The sequence below is a fragment of the Chelonoidis abingdonii genome, chromosome 18 (assembly GCF_003597395.2).
Source record: "Chelonoidis abingdonii isolate Lonesome George chromosome 18, CheloAbing_2.0, whole genome shotgun sequence".
NCBI classification, from domain to species: Eukaryota; Metazoa; Chordata; order Testudines; family Testudinidae; genus Chelonoidis; species Chelonoidis abingdonii.
The window spans coordinates 11,695,351-11,706,359 of NC_133786.1; the positions used below are offsets into that span (position 1 = coordinate 11,695,351).

The window sequence follows — 11,009 nt, forward strand, 5'->3', positions numbered from 1 at the left end:
GTCAGTGGGCTTGACTTTCCATTGCTTTGGAAGTTATTAAAACTTGTGTAAAATGGGCCAGGCCCTCAGCTGGTCTAAATCAGCTGAACTTCACTGACAGTCATGGAGCTACGCTGATGTACACCAGCTGTGGAATGGCCCAGTGAGTGAAAAGTGGTGTGAATGGTCCTTTGTTAGTGACTTAGGCCCAAATTTCACTGGTGTACATGACAGCACAAGGGGCACGGCGGAGTCAAACAGGTGGGGGCGTTTATTTGGCACCCGTGTTCAGGTTGGCATTGTACCCATACACAACTCCCTACTGAAGCAGGCTGCTTCTACTGGGAGGAGGAACAAGAGGAATGCGGGAGAGTGCTAGTGCATCAGGAGTGCAGTGCTTAAGCACAGAGACAACACCCCATAACTACACCCACCCTGGTTTAGATTCTAAAGTTCAGGGTGCACCAGGGTTTGCAGTGTGTCAGTTCTAAGAAAGGCCAGGATGAGGGTGACAGTGTTTGTGCTCTCTCTTTCCCCCTCCTAGCCATAATAATAATTTGAGGGATATGTGTAGCCTGATATCCGTTTTACCCACTGGGCCAAATTCAGCCCTGAATAAACCAGTGTGATTCCGACATCAACTTCAGAGGAGTTCCAATTGCTTATTCCAGGACTGAAATTGGGTTCTTTTGCTTGAAATGTTTTAAATCATGACCATCATGATGATTAGGTGTCCTGTAAGAAACCACTCTGCCACATGGTAGAAGGATGGTGGCTGGACTGGAACTCGAGATCTTAGCACCTGGGACTCAAGATCTTAGCTCAGTTCTCAGCACTGCCACAGTCTCCCTGTGACACCTTTGGCAAGTCATGTGATCTCTCTACCTCAGTTTCCAGACATCTGATTGTACGTTGAATCTTTCTCTAACACCTTTTGTCTGTCTTGTCTATTTGAAAGGTAAGCCCTTTTGGCCAAGGACGATCTCTTATTATACATATGCCCAGCATTTAGCACAACGGGGTCCCAAACTTGGTTAGGGCCATTGGTTGCTCTTCTAATGCTAATAATAATATTGTACCCTCTCTTTTTCCTGTATATGTAGAATAGACTTCATAAGCTCTAACACATTTACTACATTTGTATGTTGTCTGTCCAGTCTGGAGTGAAAAAGAGCTCCCCTCTCTGATTTTCTGTTATTTTCTAAGAAGCAACCACAAATAATCTCTCATATTGTGTTGTGTGAGGAGAATGCACCAGGACTAAAAACTGAATGCAATTCTCCTTTGAAACTGTTAGCGACTGTGAAACATAAAATCTCTGTCCAGGTAAAAAAAAAAAAAAGTCTAGTAGTCATAGCAACAGCAGAACGGCTATTTATTTTTGGATTTCCATTTGCACTGATTTATTTAACACATTGAAGATCAATTTGTAATAAACAGAAATTCATTGGGAGGGTTTTGTGTTTGTTTTTAAATTGAACAATACCAAGGTTGAGTTACTTTAGCCTGTAGAAAATACAAGGGATAAAATAGAAACCTCTGTTTCTTTCAGTGGCTTTTCTTCTTCCCACAAATGTGTGCACTGAGGGGAGTGTGGGAGGGTGAGAACCTGACTAATATGTGTATTTGCTGCCTGGTGGAGAAACCTTACTGGATAAAGCTGAGTGGAGGTTTAAGCACAGTGAAGCTATCAGCTATCAGAAATGGATGCTCATTTTGTCCCATGCTTGATTATTTGCACACACCTTCTGCCAAGTAGATATACACAGCCAGTGCTGGAAGGCTTTTGCTGCTATGACTATCATAGAGAGTCAGGGAATGATAAAGGTGAGAGATAGCAGGGAGAGTTGTACTGGGTCCCCTAGCTTGGAGAAGCTCCCAAATGTCTGTAACTTGAGTGAAATGGGAGAGAGTAGGGCACCAGTGAAAATGGAGTACCAGGGCCTCAAATTTCTTTCAGTGGGCCTTGGCCCTAGGCAGTGAACAATAACCACTGGTAACTTCTTGCTTTCGACCTCTGAGGGTCCAGTCATTGGTGTATTAAGCTGGCAAGAATTAAAATGAGGACATACAGGGCACAGTGTGTATATTGTACTAACTAATTAGTATGCAGATGTGCTACTGCCCTCTGTTGGGCAGAATGAAAATTACTCAACTGCACATCATAGGCTCTGTAGTGCCAATAGATTCCCCTTTAGCTCGAGTGGCAAAAGCCTGTGCAATAATAACAACACATTTTAAACTTTAATGACATTTCCTATCAAAATTTAAATTTTGGGGGTGAGGGAAAGAATTTTCATGGAATTTTTCTCCTGTTTTTCAGCCATCTCTAACTAATAGTAATACTTAGCCCTTCTATAGTCTTTTAGTTTTTTCATACAAAGATCTCAAAGGGCTTTATAAAGATGGGTAAATATCTTGAGTTTAAAGATGGGGAAACTGTCTCTTACATAGTTGTTTGAGGCTGGTTCCAAACATTTCAGATGTGGCCAGCAGCTTTGGATACTTCAGTTTTTGGGTTTCCATCTTAAGACACCTGGGGCCTGATTTTCCAAAGTGCGAATCACCCACAGATCCAGTTGAAATCAATGCTCAGCTTCTCTCATAGTCTCAAGTTGTGTGCAGAAAAATGGTGGTGCCCCAAATCAGTGACCACTTGTGAAAATACTAGCCTAACTAACTTGCTGAAGACCATACAGTGAAACAACAGGAGAAGGGACAATAGAATCGAGGAGTCCTGACTCTGCCTAGTGCTCTGTATGGATTATTCTATTCTATTCTCACTCCATTGCCTGCTGGTAAATCACCTTTTATAGTTTATAGTTAGGAGCTATGCTAAACTCTGGCTATGTCTACATTTGAGCTGGGAGGTGTGATTCCCCAGGTTGTGTGGATGTACCCAAGCTAGCGCACTAAAAATAGCAGTGTAGCTGCAGTAGTAAAGGCAGCATCTCAGGCTAGAAACCCAAGCACAGACCTGCCCAGACCCCAGGGTATGTACTCAGGCGGCTAGCTGGCCCTGCTATCCTGGCTCCATGGCTGTTTTTAGCATGCTAGCTCAAGCAGAGCTAGTGCAGGTACCTCTTCATGAGCTGGGAATCAGACATCCCAGATCAAATGTTAGATGTAGCCTCCGGGGTATTGATTCACAAAGGATTTGCCATGTGTGTCGAATTTTGGTGTACAACGTCTGTTTTCCAGCCAGATGTAGTTCTGTTCATCTGTGAATTTCACCTTCCCTTTGAGTTTCATCTTCCACCACTCTCCTGAACTCAGTCAGAGTTTGACCTTGCCCAAGCAGAATCAAGCCTTGGGCCAACTTTTGAAAGGCTGGAAAATGTGGGTGTTTAAGGCAGGATTTGTAGAATCAAGCAAAATTGGAAGCTGAATAACAGGGAGCAAAACTAGACACACAACTGTGGAGGGAGCCTGAGTAGTTCTGTGATTGGTTACAAAAGCATCTTTGCTTTATCATGTTGCTCTAAAGGTTGTTCCCTCTCTGTGTCATGTACCCTGTGTCAGATTTAGATGACTAAGATTGATGGCTGTAAAAGAAATAGTATTAGTGACACATTATATAAGGCTCATTAAAAATTGTGAGTATGACAGATAGTTGGGAAGTCGTCAGTCGTTTTCTTTTTCTATTAATATGCATTTCCTTGGCCCAGGCTTGGACTGTATTCAAGAAATGTGTGACAAGAGGCCAGTAGCAGACCAGAGAAGGCTTTTTGCAATTTAGCAGGTTTGAGCTGAAAAAAAAATGTGCATTTTGCTTTTGGATTGGACATTTTGGCATAAAGTGAGCTTAGGTTTGCATTTCTAAATAAAATCAGACCTGGTTCCAGGTCAGATCCTGAGCTGGTGTAAATCAGAGTGTGGTTCCATAGAATTCAGTGGAGCTTTGTTGATTTACATCAGTTGAGGATCAGGCTTGGGAATAATATTGAAGTGGAGGGAACTCAACAAAAACCCAGCCTCCAGCCATAAACACTAAATGGACAAGGCCTAAACATTATTAAAGCAACTATATCCCTTCAGGGTAGGTTTGCTTTATAATGCTTTCTTGATTACACTTCCCCAAAGCTGGGAAAAGTGAATAGTGGTCTGATTATCCATGGACCATGATCTAAATCGGGATGAAACTGTTCCCATTGTAAGTGAATGATGAACTTTACATATTCATAGGAAAGGAAGAGTCACTTTCCTCCTGAACACTCCTCCTCCAGAGCTTCTTGGGGCCTGATCCAAAATCTATTGAAGTCAATGGGAGTCCTTGTTTTGGCTCCTCCTGTGATCCACATTTCCATATATGACTATGAAAGATTTGTTATATATATAATTAAAAAAAAGCTTGAGGAAGCTTCTGTAATATTGACAATTTAAATGATCATGGCCCAAAATTGCTGCACAAGGTACACGAAAGAAGCCTAGGTAGCCAGATCAATGACTTCAAGTTCAGAATAGGTAGCCAGAGCAGTTGAAAAAGAAAGCAACAAAAATGCTATTTCCATGCAAATATCCAGAGTAAGAACATAAGCAATAGAAGAGGCCAGACGTATAATATATTAGCAGAATTGTTTCCAAATGGTTAAAAAAAAATCAGAGAGGTGTCGAAATCCTTTTATGTAATGCTTCTGTGGGGAAAGACATTGATAGCTTCACTCACATTAAGTACCCATTGACTTTAATAGGACTTCATATACAGTAAAGGCATTGCTTACTGTTAGCATTAGAATTGGGCTGTTGGTGGACAGAGTCACAGAGAATCAGACTTTCCATAAGGATTTGTTTTGGCAAATACACTTTATAGAGGGCCACACTTGCTTAGTATTGTCAGCATACCATAGACTGTTCAAACAAATGCACAGCATGTGTTTGTCTCATGATTCAGCTATGACAGACTTTTCTCCCAGCTTTTTAATTAGCCCTCATTTACTAAGCATTAAACCATCTTTTCCTTTAACATAAAGATCACCCCTAGGAGCCACACATACAAAAGATAATTGCACCTTGTAATTCTGATGCTTCAACAGTTTAGACTGAAATATTCATGGTAATATTCCAGTGTTGTTGGATTGGTTCTTTTTTCTGAGCACATTTACTAATCTTTTAAATATCTCTGTGTCATAAACTTTAATACAAACTCCAGATCCAGTGTGGCAGTAAAAAATTAGTGGTTTGGGATTATGCAAATCAGTCAAAAGCATTTCAAGCAGATTTCTATTTTCAAAGATGAAAGAGGCAGTTAACATAAAGTATTGTAAATACAAAATTATGATGGATCTAAATTAGTGATTGAGGAACCTCAAAAAAAGGGGGGGAGGGGAGGGCTAGATTATAAATTTGTAAATACAGAGTAACACTACTGATTTGCAAAGATTCTGTCTTTATGGCAACTGAAAGTTTCATGAAACCTGTAGTAGGAATAGAATCAACACTGAGATGTGTCCCAGGAATTGCAAATGGATATGTAAATCCAATTAAAAAATGGGGGAAATTATTGGAACAGGAAGTTACACTTAAACCCTGGTCGCTTGAGTAGCAGTCAATGGCCAACTCTTCTGTTTGTGTTGGAGGAGGAGGACCACTAAAAAGTGCATAGTAGAGATACAGAATTTGGTCCTGAATTTATACAAGATCTGATGGTTGCTGAAGGGAATTCAATGGAGAAAGCAGATTTCTCCTCATTTGAGAGGGATTCCCTAAATTACAGAGAGTTGCGCCACAGATTACTGAATTAATTGATAAATAAATAACTGACCTTCATTTATCCTTAACATTGACCTTCTATCTCTTAGTGATTCTGTTGGGACTCCCAGGAAAGAATTATTGTCTTTTGAAAAGCATCAAATGAATTTCACATCTTCTAGTCTCAGACATTTGGTCTTTGGCTCAATTATGGAGAAAGGGTAGAACTCTCAGCTACAAAATCAGGCGGTCTCATTCTCACACAGCAAGTCACAAGGGGCCCTCACTGAAATCAAGGCAAGTTATTTGTAGTTTATGCAGTGTGAGTGAGAGCCTGTATTTTATAGAATGAGCAATCTCCTGGTTATGGACAAAATGATGAATGATGAAAGAAAAGGGGGAAGTCACTTTGAATGGTTTGATGTATGGTTCAGATGCAGACAAAATGACTCTAGAGAAAGAAGGCTGAGACCTAGCGAATATTCCTTTATTGTGATACAAAGTACTCTTTGGTAACGTATTTGCAGATCAACACACTCTTGCCTTGATGTTCTTGAGATATTCCTGCGTGTTTCATGAAGCAGTTTGCTGCATCGACCTATTATTTTTTCAGTTGGTCTGTAAACTCACCCACTAGATTATTCTTGTAGTTTTATCCCATGTTCCACCTGTTGTATCTCACATTGTTCTCCCTGTTTTCTCTGATGAAAAATTAAATAGCTTGTGAAGCTGGTAACTCTGCACCCTACCAGTTTGCCTCAACTTCTGTCCTGGAGGGACCCTTTCATCGACAACAGGACATAGTCCAGCCTTTCTTCCCATTTGGCCTTTGGCTTCTCTGGCAAGGCTGCCAAGAAGGATGCACATTGTGATCAAAGTGTTGACCTGTATCCAGTAGGAACTGGAGTGAGACTATCATTTCATTTCACATAGGTCTCCAGGGACAATCAGATGGAGATGACTGTCCATAGGTGTGGCTTGAATTTGAATTAGTGTCTTAAAATGAGTTTGCTTATCTCATTGCCCATAATGCTTGTTGTGTGTTACTCCAGTTTGCCCCTCAGAAAAGAAAATGCACAACCAGTTAGTGACCACCCAGGACTATTCTACTTTGGCTGGTTCCCATTTTTTCTGGCAAGTGTACAGCTCATGTCTTGAACTGTGCCAGACATGCTGTGTGTGGTTCATTTTCTGCTCTGAGCTTGGCTGCTCAACAAAGCTATATATACACCAGTTGTATTCATGTTACATGCAATCTGACACTCACTAGATAGTCTTGGGTGTAACAAGGCACCCACTGCTATACAACTTGTGTTGGAAGCCAGAAGAGCTGGTGGTGAATCCCATGCCTTCCTTTCTCCTGAGAGTCTTCAAGTTTCTTTTTAATATGTAGATGGAATCAGCACAAGATACTTATACTGCCAAGGTTTCTTGTGAAATAGATGACATTTATATTATTATACAGTTTACTGATCTGAACATACCATTGCCATGCCCTCATAGCCCAGGGCAGGTTCTAATCAGCTTATGCGTAGGCACCAGGCCATCTGAAAGGCTAAGCATGAGTAGAAACAATTTGTGCATCAGCTGTGAGTGTTGAGCGAACATGATTTCCAGCGGAGGGCATCCAAATGTATTTGCATCCTGAGCGTGCATTTCTGTGGTTTAACAGAGACGTGCCAGCTCTAAGTATCTGACATTTTAAATAAAACCAATATCTGTTCTGCAGCCACAGCAGGTGGTCTTCATTCTACAGGTCAGATCCTCAGCTGGTGTAAATTGGAGTAGCTCCATTGAAGTCTATGGAACTGCACTGGTTTACATCTGCTGATTTCCTTTTATTCCTTCACAAGGAAATTGCAATCTAGAACTTAGCACATGAGACTAGGAATCAGGACTCCTGCATTCTAGTCACAGTTCTATCACTGACTTACTAACTGACCCCGGGAAAGTCACTTTTTAACTTCTGTGTCTTGCTTTATCTAGTTGTTAAATGGGAATAATAATACTTACCTACCTCATGCGGGTCTGGGGCAATTTGCTGTTGACCCAAGTTTGTAATCATTGAGCTCATTGGATAAAAGCTTTGAGATCATTGTATAAAAGAAACTGTCTAGGTGCAAATATTATTTCTTTAGAAACATTTGTGACCCTACTGAGTATAATCTGTACTAATCAGCAGGTGTTTTCGGTCCAGCCAATGGCCTCATGTCTAAAGAAATAACATAGAGCACAAATCTTCCAGTTAGCCCTTGGACCTGATTCTGTTCTTACTGTAAATCAACAGTAGCTCCATTGAAAGAGGTTATCCTAATATAAAACTGGTGTAAGTACAAAGAGAGTCAATCCCATTGGACCTGATTCTGATCTCAGTTTCAGCAGTGTAATTTTACTGGCTTCAGTTGAATTGACACTGATTTATGTCAGTATAAAAGGCATCAGCATCAGGCACATTATTGCTATATTGCTTACTGAAGTTCCTTGTTTATCCTTAGATTCATTATAAAAATAAAATTCCAGGTGTATCTAATTATTTAAGAAGTCTGTAAAGTTCACCAGCCCTGGAATTTGGATCCAGACACTATGTGGATCCTGGGGTTTGATTTGGACCATTATCAATCTCTTTCTCGGTATGATGCCCATCAGTGCAGTATTGGAGCACTGCACATATGTTACTGAATTTATCCTCACAAAAACCGCTGTTGTAGGAAAGTAGTATGAGCTCTACTTTACAGACAGGAAATGGAAGCACAGAGGGCCTAAGGGCCCAGATTTGTAAAGGTAATTAGGTGCCCTGGATTCTAAAAAGCTTTTGGGAATCCCACTAAGCAGCTATCTGCCAGGAGCGGCTCCAGGCCCCAGCACGCCAAGCGAGTGCTTGGGGCGGCAAGCCGCGGGGGGTGCTCTGCCAGCGCCGCGAGGGCGGCAGGCAGGCTGCCTCCGGTGGGGTTTGCCTGCGGAGGGTCCGCTGGTCCCGCGGCTTCGGAGGCCCTCATGAAGCCGCGGGACCAGCAGACCCTCAGCAGGCAAACCACCAGAGGCAGCCTGCCTGCCGTGCTTGGGGCGGCAAAATCCCTAGAGCCGCCCCTGCTATCTGCATTTCTAGGCTCCTAAACACCTTTACAAATCTGGCCCTAAGGTACTTGCCCATAGTCACCTAGGAAATCTGCTGTGAATTCATAGCTCTGTCATTCATTGCATCCAGTGCCTTAACCAGAAACAAATGCAAATAAAAAAGTTACGTGTGAAATTTGAATCCAAATTCAGGCTCAGAGTTCTCAACAGCCCTAAAGGTTGGAGAGTATTTTGACCAATCTCTTGTTTCATTTTTATTGATTCATGGTAAACTACAATGATCTGTGTAGTAAGCAGCAGCTGCTTTTTAACCTATTTCAAAGATGGGTTGGGAGTGGGAGCAGGTAGGAGATAGAGAGGATGCATACACAGAGACACCCATTGCAGAATAGGCCCTCTCCTGTTACTGTCTCATCAGGTACTACAGTGGTGTTTTGTGTCACTTCTAAGCGTTGCCTATTATTCAATGATGCAGTTAAGAAGAAATTCAGGAAAGAGAGTTTACAAATTTGTATTTAATATGGGACTTTGTTCCAGCTATTCTACTCCTGATACACTGTTTGATCTCCTGCATTAAATCCAATATCCTCGTTTGATACCATTTCCTTTTTCTTTCTCCCTCTACTTTCCTTTACACTGTCATTTAGTTTGATTTTTCCTTCGCAGTTCATATTTTTCTGGCCAAAGTTTCACGAAAGATTGCCCAATTTGCATTACATTGCATGTAACAAATTGCACTATCAAGGTTCTTAATTTACAAGTGCAAATAGTGCTTGCATGGGAAAACGGGGTACTTTCTGTGTGCAAAAGGGGCAGGTACAAATTTGGAAGCTGTATGGAAGTTCTGCTGATAATTTGGCCCCTGCCATTCTATAAGCATGTGATAATTTTCTTTCAAACAGAAGTTTTTATTCACAGTAGAATACATATTACAATATGTGCTGTATCATCGTCTACACTTGGGCATAACAAATAGTGATATTTGTAGAACAGAAGTATACTGATGTTATGTTGTAAATGTGTTACATTTAATAAGAATTAAAGTTTTTTTAAAAAGAGGAGGAGGATAATTTTCCAGAGTCAAATTAAGGGAATATTGATTTGATCTAATTGCTGTTTTCATGTAAGTGTGTAATTGAAACCAAGCACATTATCAAAGCAATGTATACACCAGGGGTAGGCAACCTATGGCACATGTGCCAAAGGTGGCACGCAAGCTGATTTTCAGTGGCACTCATACTGCCCGGGTCTTGGCCACCGGTCTGGGGGCTCTGCATTTTAATTTAATTTTAAATGAAGCTTCTTAAACATTTTAAAAACCTTATTTACTTTACATACAACAATAGTTTAGTTATATATTAAGAGACCTTCTAATAACAATAAAATGTGTTACTGGCACGCGAAACCTTAAATCAGAGTGAATAAATGAAGACTCGGCACAGCACTTCTGAAATGTTGCCAACCCCTGGTATACACAGTATTAATTAGAGTCTTGGGGCCTGATCCAAAGCCCATTTAAGTTGGTGGGTGCCTTTCTTTTCACTTCAATGAGTATTGGATCATATCCTAGAGGAGATGATAAAGATCCTGTGATTTAAGACTAAACCAATACGAACTAAGGGATGGGAGCTTCTGAGGTCTAATTTTGGCTTCTGCTGCTGACACATTGGCCTCACACAGGTCACTTCCGCTTTCTGTCTCACTTCACCTGTCTGTAATCTATCTCTCTCACTTTACCGTTTGCTTAGACCATATACCAGGGCTATAAGAAAGCTTTGTATTGTTACTGGAGATTCAGCATCTGCAACACACATGTGTACACGCATGCTATTTCCCGTGGAAAGATGATCGTTTTTGGTATGGAAAATGGGAAAATGATCTAGTCTGTAGCTTGTGCAAATCGTTACAGTGTCATTGACTTCACTGGAGCTGCACAGTTTTACACCATCTCAGGATCTGGCTCTAAGACAGTGTCATAAGACTCTGTCAGCTCCAGTTATAAACCATTCACAATGCGTGAGTTTAACTTTTATTCATTTTCCTCCATTTAGCTGGATGTCAGATTTCAACAACATAGAGCAAAGGAGTGGGGAAAAGAGAGGTGTGTTTTTAAGCAGGCCAATAGAATAAAATGTAAGTAAATTAGGTTTCCAGTAAATATATCCTGTAATAATAATAATTAATTTCATGGCATATTATTTTTATGTAATGGAGGAAATGGTGGAATATGCATATGGAAATACCATTAAAGTTTAAAGAAGACACAC

General features: G+C 40.9%; 1 long non-coding RNA gene across 2 annotated transcripts in view; it reads left to right on the forward strand.

The window, feature by feature from the left end:
- LOC142047914 (uncharacterized) overlaps positions 1–10,875 on the forward strand; it is an 81,585-nt gene extending 70,710 nt beyond the window's left edge. For both annotated transcript variants that reach the window (XR_012657239.1, XR_012657238.1), the window contains exon 3: positions 10,794–10,875. This is a non-coding gene — a long non-coding RNA (uncharacterized LOC142047914). The remainder of the gene's footprint in view (positions 1–10,793) is intronic.
- The last annotated feature ends 134 nt before the right edge of the window (positions 10,876–11,009 follow it).